The sequence below is a fragment of the Rousettus aegyptiacus genome, unplaced genomic scaffold (assembly GCF_014176215.1).
Source record: "Rousettus aegyptiacus isolate mRouAeg1 unplaced genomic scaffold, mRouAeg1.p scaffold_m13_p_13, whole genome shotgun sequence".
NCBI lineage: Eukaryota > Metazoa > Chordata > Mammalia > Chiroptera > Pteropodidae > Rousettus > Rousettus aegyptiacus.
The window spans coordinates 21,728,686-21,754,284 of record NW_023416288.1 but is presented as its reverse complement, the minus strand read 5'-3'; the positions used below and the strand labels follow the sequence as shown (position 1 = coordinate 21,754,284).

General features: G+C 38.1%; 1 protein-coding gene and 1 pseudogene across 9 annotated transcripts in view; both read left to right on the top strand.

Moving 5' to 3' along the window:
* ICA1 (islet cell autoantigen 1) overlaps window positions 1-25,599 on the top strand; it is a 130,723-nt gene that overhangs the window by 56,008 nt on the left and 49,116 nt on the right. The window lies entirely within an intron of this gene.
* Window positions 20,732-24,678, top strand: LOC118610702 (annotated as a pseudogene).

Sequence of the window (25,599 nt, the reverse complement as noted above, 5' to 3'; positions counted from 1 at the left end):
CCTCTTCTTCAGGCCTGTGACTTCTGCCTGGACTACCAGACTTCCCTGCCTCCCTGCTTCAGGTCTGCCTCCACAGAACCCGTGTGATCAAAATGAAACCAAAAGAGAACCACATCAGGTCTCTGCTCAGTAGCTGCTGAGGCCACAGGATGGAGTTCAAGTTCCTCAACATCCTACAAAGCTCTCTGTGGTTTTGCTCTTATCCAAATCTAGGGCCTTACCTCACACTACTGACAGCCTCATATTTAATGCAGCAAAAACTTCAAGCTCCTTAGCTTCCCTCAAGCAATGAACTGTTTCCTAAACTCTTCCCTTTGCTCATATTGTCTCTTTTGTCAAGAGGCAGGCTGAAGTCAAATACCTATTTAGCAGGTAAGCGGTTGATATTGCCTCAGCCTTGAAAAAGAATAGACGTGTGCAAGGGAAGTGGTGTAGGTTAGTTAGCACAGCATGCAGGATAGGCTGGGTTGATGTTTGTGACAATGGGTGACATTTATCAAACCACATTTTCTGCCATAGACCATCAGCTAGCTTGTAGTCTGCTTCCGTATTTTGGTTTCTGGTATACCACAATCAGTATTGTTGGTCACATGCACAACTTACAGAAACTTTAATCTTCAAAAGAAAATTCATAGAAATTTATCATTCCAAAAAATATATAGTACTCTTCTCATAAAGTTACTTCATATAGCAGACATTTTTGGTTGATTCCCAATATCCATTCTACTCGAGATGGTTAATGTGAAACGGTAGTTCTCCTAGTGTGGTCCCTAACCAGCTGCATCCACATTACCTAGGAACTTGATGGAAATGTACATTCTTGAGCCTCAGATATGCTGAATTAGAAATTCTGAGGGTGGGGCCCCGTAAGATCCTCCAGGTGATTCTGATTTATGTACAAATTTGATAAGCACTGGTCTAAGACAGTCTTGATAATTCCATTCTCTTTGCCACTAACTGGTTTTAGAATACATAGGTAACCCAATTCTGGCTTGTGAGAGGAGAGAGGGAGTCAGTTATGTCAATAGGGAGCCTTCTGGGAAGTGTCCTTGCTTCTAAGAAAGATATTCAGGAAAATATCACTCCTGTACCTACCTGGACATTGCCATGTCTGGATGTGACTCTTGGAACTGCCTTCATCTTCTAGGACCATGAAGGATGCCAGCTGAAGGCAAAGGCAGCATGTTGTGACTGGTAAAGTAAGAAATTAGAAAGAACTTTGGTCCCTTAGGACTTCACAGAGCCATTGAATTAGCTAGATTTGGAGGCCATTCTACCTCTAGAGTGTGAATTAATACACTTCCTAATTATTAAGTTCTATTTAAGTCAGTTCTCTGATGCTTGTTTAAAAAATAATTGATGCATCTATTATTCTTTATATATGCATGCATTTATTCACACCAAAAAACTCTTCCTTTGTTTTAATAGGGACAGTAGATGGCCCCCTATTATAATTACTTACCATGTTAACGAGGTTCTTTGAAACTAAGCAAAACCCAGATGTCCCATTCACTTCTAGAATATAGTGGTCCCACTTCACTTTAACAATCAAATAATGATGCTCCAAGTCTTTCTCCTGTCTTTCCTGGAGGTTCAGAACTTTCCCAGGAGTCCCTGCCCAAGCATTCTTGTGAATCCCGTAGGAATGCTCTGTTCCTCAATTCTGCTCTGGCTGTCACTTATGTCCTCAGTCAGCTGTCAGCATCCATCATGCCAGGTCATTTTCCTCAGGTCATCCCTCATCATCTTGTAACCGAGGAGAATTTTAATGCAGGTGTGTGACTCCTCATAGAATTCATCAGCCAAATACTTTCTGCATCCACTTCTCCAGGATGCCTCTCTCCTCCACACTCAGCAGGTCGCTATGTCACAGGAGACAGCTTCACTCCCCAGCTGGGAGTGCCATTAGCCCCGTCCTGCCTCCCACTTCTCAGAGAAGATTGAAGTCTTACTAGTCTAAGAGGAAACTGTGTGAGAAGCAACCAATCCACCCTCTAGGAAGATTAGCATTCACTTTCTAATGCAGAGCTCTTTAGTTCCTTCTTCCCTTTCATTTGCCCCACTTCCAGAATATGTCTGGACTTTGCCTCTGTATAATCAAAGACTTGTTAAAGTGCTTTGCACAAAAACAAAGTAGCAATTTCTCCTCAAAGATGGATTCAGACCTCTCTTTGAAGATTGATTCTCTGCTTTTTGTTATCATGGTTTTCAAAAACATCGAGTTGAGTTTTTGCTGGTATAGCACTTTACACAAGGATCAAGTACTCTCTGCCAGAGTGGTAGTCAGCATGGGGATACAGATTATAAAACGGACCTTGGGAATAAAGCAGCTATTGGAGCCGCCATGCTGGGCCTTTCAGGAAGAACATCGCAACTATACCTCAAAAAGCTAGAACTGGAGTGTCTCTCCGGGTCTGCAAACTAGTTTGTCACCAGAGAGAACTCACTGTTTCCTAGTTGAGACTCTCTGAGTCTGTGTCTTATTTAGTTCCCCAGCGCTAATTGTTTCTTCCAATATTCTCTAGTTCAAATTTCCAGGAGAGAGAATTTGATTGGGCTGGTTCATCAATGTCTTTTGTGTTTGAGCAAAGCGTTTTATACCAGATGACCTCACAGGTCACTGACCCAGATGGAATGACTCCCTTGGGTCAGGTGACAACCCCAGGTCTAATGAGCTGTGTTGACGGGATGGAGGTGGGGATGAGGGACAGGGTCACAGGGTAAATCACAGAGCTATTCCTCCTCAGGGAATAGGCTAAGGTTGCTCCTTCTGCAGAGGTTGTGGGCGGAGCAACTTCCTTTAGAAGGAGGCTGTGGGCCTGGCCAAGGCAATTATTGCAGTGTCTCTAAGTAGTACAATGAAGTCCTTTCTGTGGGAACAGAGGAAAAGGCTGACTTTTAATTAATGATTGACATCTACATTTTGATCTCAAGTTGTCCTTTCTGGGCCTCAGTTTCTTCATCTGTAATATCAGGCAGTTCATCTTAGTGATTTTTAAGGAACTTCCATTCAGGGCAGATCCAGATTTTACAGACCCGGGCTAATACAATATTTGTAACTTTTTTTTAGGAAAGAATGTACAAAATTAGGTTCAAGGTTTTAGAAGCAGCCCTGAAACTCAAGCTTCCTTACTTAGTTTCATGTAAATCCTCTGCTTCTGTCCTTATATTCTGTGGTTCCTTTTCAGTCATTGTTCTGAACTCTGCCTACCTCTTGTGCTCACAGTGTGAGGCGTTTCCGATGTACCACACACAGGCTGTTTTTTTTGCTTCTTTCCCAAAGAGCAGTGAATTCCCTAGCAGATCCTAAATAGGGTATAGGAAATTGGTAGATTGGTAGTTTGACAAGATAAAAAAACTTGGTCCACAAACATTGCACAAATTTGAAATATAATATTGTTATGATATTAAAATTAATTAGTATGATTTTTTACAGAAATCCCTTCACTTTCTAACTATCCATTCGTCAGGACGCATCATGTCTCGAGGATGGTGACACTTAGCTAATGTATCTTTAGTCTCTGGACACATTGCTGCTTATATTTGTTTAATTTGCATTTATTGTTACCATTGTATTGCACTGTATGTGCCTGTTCACACACATGGATCAGGAGCTCAAAAGAGATTTATAGTAATGTACGATTTAATATAAAAAGTATTTATTAATTCAGAATAATTTTGTAAAAGTAACAGTGAATAGTAGGGGGTGAAAAAAAAAGATCGTGAATGTATATTTGCTGGGCTCAGGTTTCACACAAGCAACCAAGAAGGAAACGTTTTAAAAGACAGTATGGCACTATTGAAAAGCTGTGTTTGGCTTACCCATTAGTGCATTATCTGAGTTGAAACTTTGTCAAGGGGGGCAAGAACAATTGGTTTTCTTTCATGACATTTTCCACGAAATGTTCAGTGACATATCTATTAAACTAACTGAGAGGTTTTCCACCCCAGAATAAAGACAAAATGATGCTTTCTTTTTAGTATAAAGTTAATCGATTTTAGTAACAAAAAACCAAGGGGGGAGGAAACAAAAGAGATGGGCTTGCGAGTTACACATTTTATATCAATTCCTTAAAAAGCACAGCTTCTCATGTCTGGGCCGGTAAGGTGGAGACCAGGCTCACTCAAGAATCAAACAGTGGAGCAAAGGCCTTTATTACCTTGAGGTTACTTTTCCTCAACATCTGATGAGAACACAATTGATAATCCATTGTTTGGCATAACTTAAAACCATATTTAAATACTACGATGGACTACAAAGGAATGTTTTTTCAGAACGCAATATAGCAAAAAGCTGGATTGGAATACGCTTGCCACCGTCACCCATGTAGACAAAGCTCTCCAGCGTTGCAGTGTGAAATGCCAGTCTGGTGAACTGACAGTGGCCTTCAGTTACACATCTTCATAATGTTGGTTCCTGCTCAGTCTAAATAGAAAGACTCCATTCATTTTCTTCTTTTTCTTTTTCTTTTTTTTTAAATGTGGTTGGCAAAAGGTAGACATATATATTTTAAAGAATTTGAAACGTAGTTTCTATTATCTTTTTTCATTTTTACCATTTGTTTATTGCACTTTTCCCACAGGTCCAAACATTTTTTTTAAACGCCCATATTCAGAGTTCCCACATACCCCTCCCTCCACCACATAGCGTCTCCCACCATCAATATTCCACATCAGTGTGGCACATTTATTATCATCAATGAACCAACATTGGCACATTATCAGCCAAAGTCTATAGTTTTCTTTAGGGTTCACTTTTTGTGTTAAGATTCTATGAGTTTCAACAAGTGTATGATGTCATGTACCCACCATTATTGTATAATACAGAATAGTGTCACTAGACTTAAAAAAAATCAAGTTAAAGAACTAGTAAAACAATAAATAAAACAAAAAATATAACATGATTTCCATACTGATTATGAACCAAAATATGAGCGTTGAGAGCAAACATCTTAGTTTTATCAGTAAATGTAAATGGGCTGAATTCATCTATTAAAAAAAAAAGATTTTCAATTAGACTTTCCAAATAAGAATCAACTATATACTGTATCTGAAATAAAATTATTTCTAAATAAAATATTAGAGAATAGAATCAGAAGAAAATAATACACCATGACCAAGTGAATTTATCCCAGGAAGGCAAAGATGTCTCAATATGAGGAAATTCATTAATTTAATACACTTTATTAATAGATCTGAGGAAGAAAATCATATGATTACCATCATAGATTTTGAAAACATTTTATAATATTCAACACTAATTTCTGATAAAATTACATATCTTAGTCTTAAAGCCAGCTTAATGGGGAAGCACTATCAATATTTCCACTAAGATTAGAAGCAAAGCAAGATTACTCACTGTCTCCCTTCTATTCAACATTGTGCTAGAGATATTAGCCAATGCAAGTAGGCAAGAGAAACCAATTAGAGATAGAAGAATTGGAAAAGAATTAAAATTGTCTCTGTTTGCAGATGATATAATCATGGACCTAGAAAGCCCTATAGAGTCAGTGGTAAAACCAAATCAAAATAACAGATTTTAGTAAAGTAGCAGGCTATAAAAGAAAGTATAAAGGTAGAGAAAACTCAATTTATAATAGCAATAAAGAAGAAAAAATACTTAAGAAAAAAATTTAACTTGAGATATGTAAAATTCTTAAAAGAAGAACTATAAAACATCCCTGAAAAGTAAAAGTAGACTTGACCAAACAGTGAACACTCTTTGCTTTTGGTTAGGAATTCTCATGTAATAAAAATGTCAGTTATCCTCAAGTTAATTTATAATTTACAACAACCCAATAGAAATACCAAGGTGATAGTTAAATTTTTATGGGAAAAATAAACATGTAAGAATAGTCAGGAAAACACTAAAAAAGAAATGCTACAAGGGAGACATGTTTACTAAAGTTTCTTTTCAAACAGTGTGGTACTGGCATGTAAATGAGCAGACGGGCCAGTGGAATAAAATAGAAAATAGGAAAAGAGAAAAATAAACTCAAGTACATATGGGACTTTAGCATTATGATAAAGATAGTATCTCAAATAGCTGGTGCAGAAATGAACTTCTTAGCAATTGATACTGGGACAACTGAATAGCCATTTGGCAAAGATAAAATTAGATCCATATCTCACACCGAGCACAAGAATAAACTCTCAGTAAATTAGGCATCTAAATTAAAAAAAAAAATGAAACTATACAAGTACTAGAAGAAATTATAGGTGAATTCCTCTTTAACTTGGGTATACATAAAGAATTTCTAATTATGGAGAAATGGCTGAATTCAAGATTGGACAAGGAAATAATAGAAATACCTTGTTATGCTATAAAGTTAAAAAAAAAGCCTAAAAATGATAGTAATATGTTTAAATTACACAGGAACCAGTTTGAAGGGACTCTCATTGGCCAAATCTGCGATTATGTAATCATTTAAATAAATAATGATAGTAAATTTAACACTATTAAGCAAAGTAAGTATCCATGAGTTACACTGATATAAGTAGACAACTAAATAAATTAATAAAGGAGTGGAAAGCTCACTAATGTAGAAGGAATGAACAAATTAGGGAACCACCTTTACAAGGCATTACAAAAATAATCGATAGAGTCAAGAATCATCCATGAATGCTGAAACTAATGGGTGAAAGTTTGAGAAGAAATAGGATATTTACATTATCTCATGGTATATCCCACAAGATACTTTTTATTTGGAAAGGTTAAAATAGTAATTCTAAGTAGAGGAACCTGGCAAACACCAGCTTAACCAAAAGATTAGTTAACATTGCTACTAATGGGACTAATAAATAGTAACTACTTTTTCATATGTTACACAGAGAAAAAGCCAGAATCACTTTTGAGGTATGAAGCTAGAGGTTTATAACCTTAATTTAATCATGAGGGCAGCTAGGACAATCCAAAATCTAGGACATTCTGTAAGATACCTGACCTAGACAAAGACAGACCCAGGAACTGACCCAGGTTACACGAGACTGAAAAATCATGACAACTGAATGCAATGCATGAGTCTAGGTTTGTTTGTTTGTGTGTATGTTTGTTTTTGCTATGAAAAATATTATTGGAAAATTGATAAAATCTCAGTAAGATTTTTATAGATAGTATTTCAATGTTAATTTCTGATTTTGATAATTATACTGTTTATGTAAGAGGATTCCTTATTTTTAGGAAATACACATTGAAATTTTTAGGAATAGAAGAACACCATATCTATAACTTACTCTTAAACTGTTCAGAAAAATAATAGCATATGTTCATGTGTATTTAGAAAAAGACAAATGTAGTAAATGTTGAAATTTGAGGCATCTGGGTCAAGGGTGCCCAGGAATATGAAGAATTCTTGCAGATTTTCTGAAAGTCTGAAGTTATATTTGATGAATTCATTAATTTTTTTATAATATTATTCAAATTAAGAAATTAAGTATTCACTTTATGATGGAATAGCACTGAAACAACGTAACAGCAGAAGTTTCTATTATTTTACATATCATATTGTGTTTATATTGTAACTATTGTGATAATAGTTACAATAATGTACCACCATGAGTCTTGTCAAATTTAGTGAAACCTGGGCTGTGTCTTTCAGATGTAGTGATCTAAGGCTGGATGGTATGTTACATTATGCACCAAGATAGTGATTTCATTCACTCTGGTATAAATTGGAGGGTGGGGTACGGCAGATGGGCAGCTGTAATCCTATTAGATTATTGGAGTTTATTATTATTGGAGCTTACTGGAGTCAGACAACGGTTCCTCGCATCTGCTGACTGCTCTGTGGCTCTGGAATAAACGCTGATGTTCATTTAGTCATCATAATACTGGAGCCATGTCCCTGAGGAACGCCAGGGCAGTAAAATTTTAGAAGCTAAATGTTTAACTTTTCAGAGTGTCTGTGCAAGGTTCACAGGAGCAAACTTCCTTGTTCACTAAACACTGAGCCCAGAAAAATGGAGAGATTGCACATGTAACTGTGAACTTTGCACTATTAGATTTATAAACTTCGCAAACCAAAAATAGATTCCGTCATTGATCCAAAAACCTATATTCTAATGATAAACTTATGGTGGGTAAACCTTTTAAATGTTACATTAATGCTCTGTCCGTCTTCATGTGATCGAGTCAAGTTGAGTTGATTTGAGCCCAGGAGAAGAAACACATTGCCTATGTAGGATTTTCTAAGACATGTAAAGAAAAGTACTAAATTCCAGTTCTGTTAGGTTTTAGAATCCTCCAGGGGGCACCAGAACATTCCAATGTAGTTGGTCACATTTCATCAAGTCCAGAACAGCTTACCTTACTATAATTGATTCGCCTACTGAAACCTTTTTAGTTCCATTAACACTATTTTTTTTTCATAATTTGATTTTTTTCATATATTTGCTGTTACAGCATTTGTGAGTTAATGGAACTGTTTCTGCCTCTGAGGAGGCAGAGGAAGGGAAGAGATCATCTCTTGGATGAGTCCTTAGAAACTGGAGCCATGTCTCCTTAGGGTAAATGTGAAAACTTTCAGCCCACTATGAGAGTAAGGATTTTCCAAATGTTCCTAATCTGGCTGGGGGTGGGGGGGGGGAGTGGGTAACTTGAGGAAACTGAGAATTCATTCACTTTTTTCACTTAATGCTGTATATAAGCCGCCCTGTTATTATCATTATTAATAATAAACAGTGAGTTTCAGACAGGCATTTCATGGTGGATTTTTATATGAATTTTATGCAGAAGTAAGGAGTTGCCAGGCTACTGCATAATATTACTCAGTTCTGGTCCAGGAGTACAAAATTCCAACAGGCCTCCTGAGCCTGTCCCTCCAATTAGTGGCTACTTCATTACGAATAAAGAACCCTCATTACTGTGGGCCTTCAAGTGAAATAGGATCCCCTACCTCTTGAAATCCGCCTTTCTAAGTACAGACAGTTCCCTACTTACAAACAATCCACTTAAGAACCACCAAGGCATTCAGAGGCTGCCTAGCCTCCTGCAGCTGCTGCCTGGGCCCCCTGCCCAGCCCCCCTGCCCAGCCCCCGTTCCACACTCCTGGTCTGCTCAAGGGAGCTCTGCCCTCCCCCCTGCAGAGCCAGCTGCCCACCTGCCCCCCAGACTGTGGGCTCAGAGCTGGGGGTTCAGTGAGGCCTCAGAGCTACCGCTGGTTTTATAGTTGAGCTCAGCTATGGGGTAAATAGGCTTTTGTGGCCTGGCCTGGGAACCGAACCACCATTTAAAGAAAAAAAAGAAGAAGAAGAAGAAAAAACCTGTTTCCATGGGAAAATGTATTCTGCATTCCCCGCAACCAACCAACAAACATTAGAATGACTGTGGGGCCTGTCTCTGTGCTCCTAGCAGGGCGAGTAGGAGGGGAAAAGGATGGCCCGTGTGTTCTGGGTTCCCAGTCCAGCCCCAGCACTAAACCCACGGGGCCTCAGCAAGCCCTTTCACCTCTCTGGGTCTCCCATCATCTGTAAAACAATAGGGTTGAGCCAAGTGAGTTATAAGCCTCCTTCTAGTACAATGACTCCAGTACGTCAAAGCTCTACCCTCATTTCATCCCATTCATTCATTCACTCACAAGCATTTTACTTAAGGCACCTGCTTTGTGTTGGGCTCTGAGCTAAGTGTTGGGATATAGTCAAATAATACAGATCCTAACTCTCTCGAAGCTCAGTGTTTAGTGGGGAGACAAATGTCTAAGCAAATGCTTGGAACGTAAGTGCTGTGACTAAGATGAGTATTGCATGTAGTAAAGCTCAGGAGAGTGGCATCTAAAGCAGATGAAAATTTCCCTCAAGGAGGGGCTGCCTCCCTGGTCTACTTCCACCTTGGGTGCTGTTCTAATTCTCTCCTGTCCCTGGCCTTCATCGCCGGTTCACTGGGAAGCATGGTTTCTGCATCTGCTGTTCTAACAGTTAGTTCAGCGAGTCCCTTGGCCTCTCCAGGGGAGTCTTGCCCTCCTTCTTGCATCACTGAGAGATGGAATGCATGGGATGCGCCTGCCAAAACCATAGGCCTGAGCCCCTTGAGTGCTGCCTTGAAGGCGTCCTCTTCCTTGACCTGGTGAGCCCCGGCCCAAAAACTCCCTCTCCCTCCCTCGGAGCCCTCCCTGCCCTGGCACTCCTTGGATTGCCAGCAACTGTGGTATTCCCAGAGTTTCTTTTTTCTTTTTAAAATTTATTTATTTATTTTAATTAGTTTCGAGTATGCAGTTCATTGGCTAGACATTTATATAGTTTGTAAAACAATCCCCTTCATTGCTCCTCGCCTCTGTTTTTCTACCTAGCCAATATATTAATGCTAACTGCATTCCCTATCCCATGCTCCCCGCCCCATGACCATCTATCAACTACTAATTTGTACTTCTTTACCCCAGATTTTAAAAAGATTCTTCACTCCTAAAATGATTCTGAAGGCCCAGCTACCTCCTTATATTTATAATTCCTGAATTTCTTTTACCAAAAATTCCTGCCAGGCTCCCACCCTTACTCCACACTCACTATTAAAAATAGTAACAATAAAGGTGATTCAAAAACAGCCGTCTGCCATTTGGGAGGTGATTAGTGTCTCAGGTTTGAATCTTGACTCTGTGACTTGGTGTCTGACACCAAGTGTGACAAGGAAGTGTGACTATGGTAGAATAACTATTGCAGAAGATTACTTTGGGCTCTGTATAAGGTGCGGAAAGGAGGGAATAGCCAGAGATTTTCTGGAGTACAAATGATGAGCCTTAGAAACCAAATAAATGGGTCACCAAGTGTTATGAAATTGTGAGTATATTTTTTACTCTTGGCTGTGAATACCTATTCCTCAAAAGTATTATAAGAAGTAATTTTTTTGCATCTATGAAAACAGTTTTTTCAATTATAACTGGATATAATACCTGAAGATCTTTTCTTTCATGTAAATAATGAAACGCCCAAGGATAGCTTTAAGTTAATAAAACTTTTATTTTCCAATCTCAATGCCATCAAGTTTTATTCGATGTCTTTAGTATAAGAAACCACTTGACAACATGGTGAATTCAGTCTCTGCAATCACACTCTCTTAGGTTCAATTTGGGGCTCCACGCTTTATAGCAGTATAATCTTGGGCAGGTCTCCCAACTTCTCTGTGCCTCAGTGTCTTCATCTGAAAAAGAGGCATAATAATATATTAACATCATAAGATTCTTATGAGGAATAAATCTGTAATATTTGTAAGGTACTTAGAATAGAGTCTGGTCCATATTAAGCACAGCAAAGGGATTCATTGTTGCCCAGTTTTAAATATTCATTGAGTAAAATTACAAATAAAATTAAAAGTTTATGTTGCTATATCAGGATATCGAATGGCTTATCTTTGGAGAGATGGAAAGAGCCTTACTGATATAAGAACGAAAGTCTAACTAGTTGTCCTATTTCCCCGTATCGGTGGCACATTGGGACCCAGTCACATGTTGTATGTGACATAGCCCATCAAACTGAACACCTTACATCCAAAAGTGAATTCATGATACTTTCCCCTTGAACTGTCTCTTCTCTTGACCTCCTTGTGTTTGTTGATATAGGCTTGAAATATTAGCTTCTGGTAAAGAACTAATATGCAGAAAATAACAGAATTACACAGTGCAAAAATATATATTTATTAACTTCATGTTCAGCTTCTCCCTCTTCTTGTCTGACACCTTTAATCAGTTTCAAAATCTCATTTCTGGAAATTTCTCTTCCACTCCCTCCTCTCCATTCTTGTAGCAGTCTACATAGTGCTGCCAAAGTAATCTTCCCAAGTACCTACACACTGTGGATATGTCTCTGCTCAGAGACTTCAGCTTCTCCCCATGACTTAAAAAACAGAGCCCTCCCCCGTCGTTACAGACCCTTCAATGCACAAATCCAACCCACTCTCCATCTCTATTTCCAGTACTTATATTCTCAACAGCCTGTTGTCCAGGGGGACGTCATTCATGGTCTCCTCTAAATCTGTTGCCCTGACTTGGCTATTAATGATGCACCCCTTTACTTGCAAAGTGCCCCTGTTTAGACAATAAATTATAAATCCGTCGTCCCATTAGCCAAACTATGTATCCCATGATTTCCTCCCTCTTCTCCATATTCCTTTCATTTGGAATGTGCTTCCCTTGAATCTGTGCTTATCCCAAAGCTTCCTCTTTTTTAGAAACCAACTCATACGTTGTGTCGCCTACTCTTTCAACCTCCCAGGGCACTTCATACGCCACTCTTTTGCCACCTAACACTTTCTACTTTGCATCATGATTGTTTGTATGCTAGTGTAGCTCCTCTTCCAGACTGAGGTGCTTGAAGAAAGAAGCCATGTCTGATGAACACGGTGTTTTCTGCAGCATTGAACACAGGGTCTTCTATGCCTAGAAATCACAGATGTTAGTTATTGAGTGCTTACTGTGCACCGAGTTTTATGTGTATGATGCATACACACTATAGATCTCATCTGCGTATATTTCCTCATTTAATCTGAACGATAGTTCTGAAAGGTACCGTGTCTCTGTTTACTAATTTGGAAATTAAGGCTTGGATTAAATGACTTGTTCCCGATAACAGGGAGAGTAAGTCTAAGTGCAGATATTTGAACTAAAATTTCTCTAACTTCAAAAAGCATGCTCCTAACCTTTTCTTTCCAGGAGGCTGGTTCTCAGACTTTAGCATGCAACACAGTCACCTGGACGGCTTGTTAAAACATATTGCTGAGCCCCATCCTCTGCTTTCTAATTCAGTAGGTCTAGGGGCAGAGCCCAAGAATTACATTTCTAACAAGCTCTCAGGTGATGCTGATGTTGCTGGTCCAGGAAGCACATTTTGATAACCACTCCTTAAGCATAGTCATTCATCAATGAATAAATGGATAGATGATGGATCATTTGATTTAAAGTTCCATAAGTCTGCTTTGCACTTTACACATTAGGCAAATTCATATATTCAGTTATAATTTTTAAAAGATCAGGGTTAAAATTAAGGTTTTTTTAAATACCAATTTTAATTGTGTCATAGTATTGCTAACGTTTCAATTTGAGCTCTCTTTCTATTTTTTTTAACCAAAGAAGGAGAGAACTCTCTTAATTGATCTTTTTCCTTTTCATTTTCTTTCATATTTTAAAAATATTTAGCTCAAAATACTGTTAAAGATGGTTAACATATCTCTTCCCTCTTTTCTCCTGGGTATATATTTAACATATAACAGGTATTTAATCTACAGAAGGTTGTTAGGTTTCATTCTAAGTATGAATTATTTCTCCAAATCTAAATATATTCTAAAGGGCTTATTTGTAATTAGCCTGGGAGGAGCCTAAGCTATCTTGTGACTTTCATATTGTGATATATTCCCCAAGGAGCATGGTTAAAACAAATTTCCTTTTTTTCTGCTCTATTTCACCTTTTAGCAAAACAAGCTATTATATGAATTCAGCTATTATTTCAAAATAAAGAGTAGAACACTTTCGCTGTTGAACACGATACATCCTTATTGATAAAAAGTACATCTGGAGCAGAAGATAGTGTGCTGGCTCTTAAGCTAGTCCTCTTGGAGCCTGGAAATGGCGCCATTGATGTATTCTATAACTTAAGGCCCCACATTATTCCACAGAAACAGGATGAGATGTGTATTATCCATAGGAAAAGCCAGCAGAATATTCCTGAGCACTGTCCCATGTGACTGGACACTACGTTTACCAATTTAGAATGCACAATAATTATGACCTTGCTGTGGAAGCTAAAAGCCAATTGTTTCTGCATGTAGAAGATGCTAGCAAGTTAACTAGCTCTTTTTATTTTATAAGTAACATATAAACATCTTAATAGAAACTTAGAAGTAACTTTCCATGCTAGTGATAATATACCATATATTGAAAAATAAATTTATGGGAATCTTATCCTATTTTGTTCCATTCCTATGGTATTTTTCAAATACTACTTTGCTTTCTATTTTTTTGTGTTTGTGACTCATCTTCCAAGCAATGTGAAATTCCTTTGGAGTGGGGATCATGCCTTATTTATCATTTTAAAAATATTTCTATCTCATTTATCCTCATAGCTTCCCTTACAGACAGGCTTAATTAACCTGCATTGTGCTAAACACAGGACCTTGCACATAACTCCTAATAATAGCATCAAGCATTACGGGTTTAAAGAAAACTTCTGATATACAATCTTCTCTCTTATTTATCTCATGCTTGTTTTCTAGGGCTAATGGCAGAAATTCAGAAATGTTAAAAAATTTGCCTAGTGTTACAAAGTTAGGAAGGTTTTGATCCATGCATGGAACTCAGGCTTTGTAACCCCAGATCAAGATGCCCTTTCCATTCTACCACACAACCAAGAGTCTTAATAACTATTTGTTGACTGAATACATGAAATTGTACCCAAACTGTCCTTTTCTGCAAACCCCACTCCTCAACACACACACATCAGTATGTGCCTACCTTAATGGATTGTATTCTGATATGAGAGTGCTGTTCACACTGTAAGATACAACCTCAGATGTACATGGGGGTTAGAATTACCCTTACGAGAACAAAGGTTTGGGGAAGAAGGTGTTCAGAATGATATTTAATAGTCAAGTTATTACCTCTACTTTCTAGAGTAAGGACTTTTAGGAGCTCAGTGAAATTTAGATGTTAGTCTCTGCTTGGTTGCTAAGCTGATCTCCTCCTCTCTATCCCCAGAGAGACCAATCGCTGAAAAAGCAAACTCAGTCTTATAAATCAGTCTGTTTAATTGTATCTTCCTTCTCTTATCTCTTTTTTCCCTTTGTTTTTCTCAAGTCCTTTGGACAGTTGTGGTTAAGAGGATCTAGCCTGATCTGTGTTGTGCGATGGAAAATTAGAGAAATATTCTTGCAAGTCCCTGTCCATCCAGTGCTGTGACTGAGGAGCTGTGCCCAAAGACACTGGTGATGGAGGCAGCAAGTTCAGGGATATGCTTGCTATTCAAAGAGATAGTCTCCCTGTGTGAAGATTCTCGTTTATTTTGCCAACCTTGGGTTGACATTGGGTTTCCTTTCAAAAATAACCACATAACACAAAAGTGAGCAAATTAAAAAGCTATCGCATACTATGCAAAAACAAAATGTTTAAAAGATGAAGCATTTTCAAAAGAAGCATAAATCCTGAATGTTAGATCTGCTGGCTATTTTGGAAGAATAGTCTCCTTCCAACATCGTCCTAACCCGCATTTATTACTTTATGTTTTATCAACAGTAAAAGTGAGGGAGAAATATAGCATCCATAAGACAACTACCAGGATTCCAGGGATAATGGGCCTTCTTTTACCTGATTCCACTTTGTAACGGCCCAGTGGTTGGTCTCTACCAACTCCAGTTTAAAAAAAAAGTCCCATTCTTTTACTCTGCCCAAATTTTATATTAAATCCTTTAAGTATTTATCAAGCAATTAATATAAGCCAGGCAGTGTGCAAGACTCTGGAAATAAGATTATGAATTAGCCCATCACTGCCCCTGCCTTCGTAGAATTCTTGATGTAGTAGGAGAAACAGACATTAATCAAGCAATCAAAATGCAGAGTCTAGTGGTAGGATATAGGACCTAAAGGATCTTGTTGGGGCACATAGGAGGAATGCCCAGTTCTGTCCAGTAGGTCAGGATAGGCTTCTCAGAGATATTACTAGTGAAGCTGAAGACTGTGAGTACATAATTAGCAGCCAGGTGAGCAGGGGAAGGAGAGGATGAGTTTTCCCAGCACAGTTGTGGGATGTGTGAAAGCCTAGAAGAGTCAGGGAGCGAATGGCAAAGAAATGAAAGGAATTTGACTGCAGTATTGGGTGTTTCTACCATAAGCTGTGTAACTAGCTAATGTAATGGTAACTTTAATTAGATATTAGAGAAGTAGGTTTAAAGAACATTGCTACGGTAATAATATATACTCAGGTATGTTCAACTCTCACAAAGCAAGGAGACTTTAACATTATAACATTGATATAATATTCTACACAGTTTTCACTATATTTGTATTATATATTTATTTTTCATTTGGGTTGTGTTCTTTTTACCTCGTAAGCAAGGTGATGGGAATACTAGTTAATTCTTTACATTCTTAATTAAACATTGGCTATTTTCTTAGCCATGTTTAAAACTGAAAATGACCAGTACCCAAGAATATGTCTAACCAAAGACATGCAAGACTCCTATACTACAAATTCTAAAACTACAAAAACATTGTTTAGAAAAATTAAAGCAGAGAAGTAAAGGAAAGGAAATACCATATTTGTAGATCAGACAATTCCATTTTGTTGAGATGTCAGTACTCTCCAGATTGTTCTATAGATTAAATTTCAACACAAATCCCAATCCTAACATATGGAATCTCAACACAGAAAATATCTCAATGCTTTAGACTGATGAGAAATTAAAGGAGCTGGACCAGCTTCCTTCTTGGCATACAATTACTGTGGCAGTGTCTTCTAAACACACACACACACACACACACACACACACACACACAAAACAAAAAAATAAAAAACCACACCAAGTGACAGAATGTCAGTCATCAGACTATAAAAGTAGAGGCTACAGACCTGAAGCATGTGATAGTGTATATTACTATGTAACAGGTTAAAAATTAATTATTCGACTAGCATTTTTAGCTCTTTCTATCAGTACTGAGGTAACGAAAGCAAGATATAGATCCTGTCACCAGCTCCCTGGAGAATATAGAACAAGATAATCAGTGAAAACGACAGTGATCATGCAGTGCGATGTGTCATATGAAATAATAGAGGTGTGTAATAAGGTACTGTAGAGGCCCAAATGAGGTGCACATGAAGTCAGACTTTAGGATTGGAGCGTGCTGTTAGAAGAAGTAGCACAAGCTGAATTTGGAAAGGCCAATGAAGGAGAAAAATTGTGACATCTATGGGAACAATGCGAAAAAGGAGAGGACGAAACGCCTATTACGTGGGGAGATGACACTGGGAAGAAAGAATGGGTTGGAAGATTTGCTGGAGGAAAAAAGGAGAGCGAGGAGGAGGACAAAGATGAAAGTGGAGAAGCGGGCCAGGGCCAGATCATGAAGGGCGTGCGTGCAGAGTCGAGTCTGGATTTATGCCCAGTGTTCTGAGGAACCAGTGAAGGTGGTGTTCATGCCTCAGTGTGTTCGGGTGTGCCTCAGGGGCAGCAATATGGATCCATAAAGGAAAAGGCCTGCTCTTTCTCCCCATTCACTCTCCTCAGAACCCACTAGAGAGTGAATAACCACAAGCGCTCAAACAAGATAATTTTCAGCAAACCCATTCACCTGTTAATTTATGAATTGATTTGTTTGTGAGTATGATCACTAACGGAATGACCATTAATGTGCATAATAAAAATATGCCCTAATATAAAGTGCAAGCAGGTTTAGCTTGGGCAGCCAAGAGACACAAGCAAATTCTCCAGCCTTTCACATGGCATATAGACATGAATAAATGATTAAAAACAGAATAATAATAATAATAAAAAAGAATGATAGAATTTAAAAAACATGATAAAAATATAAAAAACACCAATGTAATAAAATGGCAGTATTGTAGCCTTTTACTGTCTTCTGAAATGTGTGTTTCTCAGATTAGAGAGAAATTGATAAAGCTTGTGCCCTGAGCTCAGTCTTGTGACCCGAGTTAATATTTCCACTAATGACCTAAAAGAGGAAGTGAACCCAGTCAGTTAAATTTTCTGATGACAGAATTGCTTTATGTTAAAAACAGAAAACAGAAAAAAATAATTTATCAGCTGAGCAAACATTAAGAGTGTTGGGGCAGTGTGAGAGCTAGCTAAAGTGATCTTAAGTATATCTGCATATTATAAACTATATGGTTGTGAATAATTTTAACTATTTATTTCAACTTGCCAAGAGCTTGAGGATAGAAGACCTTTTCTTCTTTGATTCTACGTGAATGGATGTGTTATTGCATAGTGACAACTGGTTTGTATTTTAAAACAAGAAGCCAGAATCACAAATTTAACATATTAGAGTATTTTTATGTAATGTGAGTTGACAAGGTGACAAGGAAAAAGAGTAGTAGACGAGGTGCTACTACAATCCCCATTTGGGGAAATATACAGTTAATCTTGCTAGTTTGAGATTTGCTACAATTGGGAAAGCAAAGTGATTCAGTGAAAATAAATGTGGACTTTCACATCCTGCCCCTCCCTTGTCAGTCAAATTAGTTTTGGCAAGGTACCTAATGGTTCTGAAACCCAGTTTCCTCTTCTGTGAAGTAGAAACAAAAGTATGGTGCAGGGGCGTTGTGAGAATCAACTGAGAGTATGTGCACGTCTGTATGACACCTGATCGGTAAATGGTGGCGTAGTGGCGAGGAAGAGGGTCAGTGGCCAGGAAAGTCTAACAGTAACTCAGCTAACACAGTGTGCTGTGTACTCTTGAAGAGCAGTATAACCTGGTGGGAAAGCAAGACCTGATGGTTCACTCATTCTGATATTCTCTTTATTCACTGAATGTGTTTGCATCCCTGTTACCTGGAGGCATATAGCCTTAGCCTTATAAAATTGAATAGTTAGCTTCCTCACTCAAGAACCTTATAATCCAGAGTGAACCTGGGCATGCATGGGGGCAGGTAGCTCTTACCATAGTTTTGTGTCAGAAGGGTGTTTTCAAAGTGCATTGACTGCAGAGAGGATGAAGTTGCTCACTCAGCTGAGGAACATTACGAAAAACACACTTGGAAGAGAAAACCTAAAAGGTATATAAGAGTTACCATGTGTACAAGAGGAGGGCTTTCCAGACAGAGGAAATGTCTAAAAGCATGGAGGTGGGTTTGACATGATGTCACTGGAGAATGGCAGCTCAGTATGCCCAGAGCATATGGTGCCTGGGAAGTGATGTGGGTGAGGGGTGGACAGGCTAGAGGAAGGCAGACAGGCAAACAGGCAGGGTATGGGTGCGGAGTTTGTATTACAAGAGGAGATAATACCCAAGCCTCCTAGCCTTTCTACTTATTGGCTGTTTGGTTTTAGGCAAATCATTTTGTACCTAAGTTTTTTCTTCTATAAAATTGTAACAGTTGTTAGATAGGGCCCTCCTTAAATGGTCATTCCTGTTTCCTCTCCTGGCCCAACTTGGAACACATGATTAGGTGAAATAAACAAAAGAGAGTTAAAAACCTCTTCCTAGAAACAAGAGAGAGTGTACTAAATCATCCGTCTCCTGAATCATCATTGAGAGAATTATTCGATTAAGGTATCTATCCAGTACAATATTTATACATTAAACTAGTTGGTGTATTCCACTCTCCGAGGTGACTTTTTGCCCTTGTGATCAGAATATGTTATAAACCTGAACTTTTGAAGGGCAGAGCAGGGAAGAAATTTGGACTTTTTTTCATTAGCATCTGAATGAAGGTTGCCTGCCAGGTTCCTGTAAATGAGTTGAGATTGTATCAGAGACTTGTGTGCCTTAGCCTGAATACACAGGTAGATCCAACACCCTAGTCTTGATAAGCAGTTTTCATGAATAGAGGGGATACTAGCTGAAAGATTCAATTTCATCTATAAATTCAGTAATATAGCTGAAACCCCTTAAAATTATCACCGCTTATTTATTTTGCTGAACTGTTAAAAGTTCAAAATGCATTTTAGGAGGAAATGAAATATAATGACAACCACATCTTCCTTGTTTTGGGCAAATACTAATTATTAACCATTATAGCTGCAATACTAAATAGGTACAGATTTCTTCCCTATTTTTTCTCTCTCTTTGCTTTATTTCTTTGTTTGACTTCAAATTCCCTCTTCATCTCATCAACCTATCCCTCCCTCTCCTTCAGTTAGATTGAAAGTCAGCCTGGCCAATCCATTCCTTTCCCCTCCCCAGTCTGCCCACCACACCCTACCCCATTCTTTCAGCCTCTCACCCCTGCTCCACCTGTTTCATTGGTTATGGGACCCAAGAGTCGATTCCCTCTCCATTTTGTCTTCCAGATCGTGGAAGTGCTTTTTCCAATGCCGCATCCGCTTCCATCTGTCAGTGGAATGTGCATCGCTCTCTGGCCTTGCTCTAAAATCACTCTCACTCTTACTCTTCAGTATCACTGTTCCACTATTTTTTTTAATTAAATTTATTGGGATGACACTGGCTAATAAAATCATACAGGTTTCAATCGTACAATTCAATAATACATCATCTGTATATTGCGTGTGCATTCCCCACTCAAAGTTAAATTTCCTTCTGTCCCCATGTATTTGCCCCCTTTTATCTACCTTCCCCTCCCCCCCTTTTCTCTGGTAACCATGAAACTATTGTCTGGATCTATGAGTTTTTGTTTGTCTTCTCCATTTGTTGCTTTCAATTTTATGTCCCACATATGAGTGAAATCATATGGTTCTCTACTTTTTCTGTCTGACTTATTTTTCTTAGCATGATTATTTCTAGGTGGTCCATGCATATTGTCTTAAATGGCAATATTTCATCTTTTCTTATGGCTGAATAATATTCCACTGTATATGCACCACATCTTTATCGAAGGACATTCCATTGTTTACATGCCTTGGCCACCATGAATAATGCTGCAGTGAACATTGGGGTGCATATATCTTTACAGATAAATGTTTTCAAATTTGAGGGGGAGATATTCAGAAGAGGGATTGCTGGGTAATTCTGTTCTTAATCTTCCTTTTGAGGAACCTCCATGTTGTTTTCCATAGCGGCTGTACCAATTTACGTTCCCATCAGCAGTGTATGAGGGCTCTTTTTCCCCCTCAACCTCTTCAACATTTATTACTCGTCTTGTTGATAACAGCCATTCGTACAGGTATGAGGGTCTCTCCTAGTATTTAGATGTAACTCTCATGCTAGAATGATGCTGCTAAGAGTGGTAGTGTTTGTCTCCTGCACTATAGAGTGTAAGTTATTTCTCATTTTCTTGCCATTTTAGGGGAAAATCTCAAATCACTGTACAAGGGGGGTGGGGTTTGGATGTGAAAACTTTTCATGCACACTTAAATATCACTCAATTCCAATGGATCAGATTCATTAAAAAAAAAAACTCGAAGGAACAAAATGTACGTATAAATAAATTTTCTATAGAAACATATTATTAAAACTATTCATATTGTCGCATGTTGATTTTCATAATATAGAACTTTTAAAATCACCCGTTCAGTTAGATTAAGAGTGTCATTTTATATCTATTTGTTCATAAATTTACATTTTAATAAGGCATATAAAACAGATGGGAAAAGAAGCATGGAACTAAAAAGAATGACCACTGTTCCTCGAACAAGCCAAGAACAATGCAGCCTCAGAGCCTTTGCACGTACCATTCTTTCTGCTCAGAGTGCTCTTTCCCCTCATATGTGCATGGTTCATTTCCTCACTTGCTCCAGGTTTCTGTTCCAAGGTTACCATCTCAGGAAGCTTTTACCAGGCTAGTCCATTTAAAACAGAATCTTCTACCACCGCTCCCCAGCCCTGCACTTATTTCTTTCCTACGCTGCTTTATTTTCACCATCTAACAAACCACATATTCACTTTTGTTGTTTATTACCCAGTTTCACCCACTAGAATATAACCATCATGAAAGCAGAGACTTGGCTTTATTCTCTGCTATCCTCAGTACCTAGAACTGTAGGTGCTCAATAATCTTCCTTGGGAAGAAAGGTGCCAGGGTAGCTAAAACTTGGAATGACTTAAGTTTTATGAAACATTCTAACAACAAAACTGTTGTGAGTATGCAGTCGGATGGGAACAGATGGTCTAATGTATTATGTATTCCTTCTTTATTAATACATTTTAATGGTTCAGTCATGGATTACTTTCATCAACTACCAGGTTATCCTGAAATACAGTACAGTTTGATAGCAAGGACAGGATAAATGTTTGATTCTTTGTCAGAATATTGATTGGTTCACTGGCATTCTCTGCAGGTGCCTAGGGAGATTTTTTTGGTTTTCAGTAAATTTATTTATTTCCTTGTTTTTAAGTGTCAGTATAACTCATATATTTGAACATATTAGATTGGCTTTTATTGTTGCCAATATTACTTTATTGATGCTCAAATTGTCTCGTCTTTGATAGTGAGAACATCTTCAGGTTGACGCCTGAGTCCTTTGGACATGACCTTGGTAGTGGTCTTTTTTGCTTTCTTGTACAACAAAATATTTCAGAATCATCTTATATATTTCCTGCCATAGCCCCGGAATCAGCCATTTTTGACAAGAAACCCTGGTTCCTTTGAGAGACATGGTAGTTAGAGGGCATGACCTGGTTGCTGGGGTACGCATTGCTTCTGAATTAGCCATTATTTTAGAGCTTTACTGTGGATAGAGCTAGAAAATACATTTGGGGATGATTTAATCTTAATAATTAAAGCAAAAGGAAGCGGAATTACTAACCTCTTATTGTACTTTCATCTCTACTAAGGTATTAAAACTGGAAAGGATAAAAAGAAACTCTAAAGGCACACTTGAACCTCAATCTATGAAAGGGGCTAATGCATATTAGTTGTATTTAAATACACTTAGTCACGGAACTTAGACGAATTATGTCCCAGAAAGAACTCACATATCCAAGCAAAGAAATACTGCCGGCAAACTTTGAGAAATCAGAGATGCCAGAAATAACATAAACAAATACTGTCCTATTTTCAAAGAGAATTTTTAAAACTTAAAAATTTAATGGAGACTGCCGAGCCCCCGTCCATCCACCGCCACCCACTCCAGTCACAAAACACCCAGTCATGAGTAAATAGGAGCTGGTGCAGAAGGCTAACCTGCCCGAGAGGGCTGAACGACACAATGACATGGCAGTCTGCATGAAGTCTGTAACTGAGCAGATAGCTGGATTACTTGATGAGGAGAGGAATCTTCTCTCAGTTACTTATAAAAATGTTGTAGGAGCATGTACGCAGGTCATCTTGGAGGGTCGTCTCAGATATTGAGCAAAAGATGAAGGTGCTGCGAAAAAACAGCAGATGGCTCAAGAATACGGGGGAAAAGTCGAAACCAAGTTAAGAGATATTGACGATAATGTACCATCTCTCTTGGGAAATGTTCTTGATTGGTAACACTTCACAAGCAGAGAGCAAAGTCTTCTGTTTGAAAATGAAAGGAGGCTACTACCGTTATTGGCCGGGGTTGCTGTTGGTGATGACAAGAAAGGGATTGTGGCTCAGTCACAACACTCATTACCAAGAAGCTTTTGAAATCAGCAAAAAGGAAATGCAACCAACATGTCCTGTCAAATTGGGTCTGGCCCTTACCACTCTGTGTTCTATGATGAGAGTCTCAACTTCCTGGAGAAAGCCTATTCTCTTGCAAAGACAGCTTTTGATGAAGCCATTGCTGAACTTCTTGCATTAAGTGAAGAGTCATACAAAGACAGCACACTGATAATGCAATTACTGAGAGATTACATGATATTGTGGACATTACATACCCAAGGAGATGAAGTTGAAGCAGGAGTAGAAGGAAAAATCAACCAGCCTTCCAACTTTTGTCTGCCTCATTCTAAAATTTACACAGTAGACCATTTGCCATCCATGCTGTCCCACGAATAGTTTTTTGTTTATGATTTATGACATGTTTATGTTACTTCTATTTGAATTTCTGTATTTCTAATGTGGTATTTATGTTTAATATTAGGGAAGTGGAGCCAATTAACATTTAGAGAGTAATCTGTTTCATCTTGAGGTGGCCAATATGGGGATGTGGAATTTTTATGTAAGTTATAAATGTTTGGCATAGTACTTCTGGTACATTGTGGCTTCACAAGGGCTAGTGTTAAAACCGCTTCCATGTCTAAGTGGAGAGAACTGCCTACATATTGGTTTGTCCTGGTGGGGAATAAAAGGGATAATTGGTTCCAGTCACAGGTGTAGTTATTGTGGGTACTTTAACATTTGGAGCACTTACGAGGCTGAAGTAGAAATGGATATTCCATGGATAGCACATGCTGAACCATGTGTTTGTCTGTGGAATACTTGATCTCAGTGTGCACACTTTGACTACAGCTGCAGAAGTGTTCCTTTAGTTGTGGCCCAATTTACTCTGGATAAGGGAAGAAATGGTTCACATTCCATTTTATGTAAAGTTACTGCTGTTCGCTTTCATTATTTTTGCTACATTCATTTTATTTGTATTTAAATGTTTTGGGCAACCTAAGAACAAAGGCAGAAGTAAAGATTCAGTAAAATGAATTGCTCGATATCCATTACATCATGTATATCAAGCACAGCAGTAAAACCAAAAAGCCATATTTTAACTTTTTTTTTTTTTTGGTTTGTGATTTTTTTGATACTTCCATAACATGCATGTGCTGTAAAAATAGTTAAGAGGGACATAACTTGAGATGATGGCAACCTTTGTGTAATGTCTTATGAAATTTTTATGAGCAATCTAAGCATAATTGTTAAGAACACATATATTAAGTTCATGTAAGTAGAATAAATGTTTTGTAAATGGACTTTTCAGCTACTTTCTCTCCAGCTTTTCATGTAAGTTGGTCTTGGTTCTGAAACTTCTAAAGGAAGTTCTACATTTTTGAAAATTTATTCTTTATTCCCTCTTGGCAGCTAATGGGCTTTTGCCAAGTCTAAATACAAAGTTTATCATTACAAAATACTGTAAATATAACTACTACTGTTCCCAACCACATCCCATACTTCCCCTTATTCCCCCCCACCCCCGCCAAAAAAGATGTTTTGTTTTGTTTTTCTTTTTTTGTGTGTGTGTGTGTGGGGGGGTTGATAAGAAAAAAAGCAATTTGTTCCATTTAAAATTTTAGTATATGACATTTTCTAACTTTGGAAGCTATAATATTCTTGGCCCATCATGACATTGGGTAGCATTAACTGTAAGTTGTGTGCTTCCAAATCACTTTTGTTTTTTTTTAAAGAATTTCCCAATACGCGTACAGCCTGCCTTCAACTTTGATCCTTTATTCTGTTTGTCAGGTGCACAGGATTACCTTTTTTGCATTCCGTCCTGTCACCAACCATTCCTACTTGGTGGCCATGTACATGGAAGAAAGGCTGCATGATCTTCCTGGTTCCATTCAATGTCGAAGGATGCCCTGCTTCCTTTGCTTGCATCCCACAAACTCTTTCCCTCATCCTATTCACAGCAGCAAATCTCCTTAGTTGGTGAGCTTGTGTTATTTCCCTTTAAACCCTACTTATCCTGACTGATCAGTCTCATTGTCTACCTTTAAAATCCTTCCCTTTCCTCTCTTCTTTAAATAATGATGGGGCTAAGTTATACCCAAAGCTCACCCTACAGACTATTTCCTCAGTACCTTGCAGAAAACACCAAACAAAAATACCATTTTCAAGAAGGCATGTTTTTTTTTTCTCTTGAGGAGCTTACATTCTAAAAGAAAAAAAATATACAGTGAAAAAAAATTCACTCTTTTCTTATATATTCTATTGTGCCTAGTACACTGTAAATGCTCAATAAATATTGATGATGGGAGGCAGTGAATCTTGATGATAAGGATGAGACACCAAAATCCTGTTTTGTTGCTCATTTATTATGACTTCAGATTAATTGGGAAATATCAGCCCTTAGGGACAATTATTCCAAATATTACATTCGAATAAAAGTGCAAAGTGGAAAAAAAATTAATATAGTAAACTACACTTTGA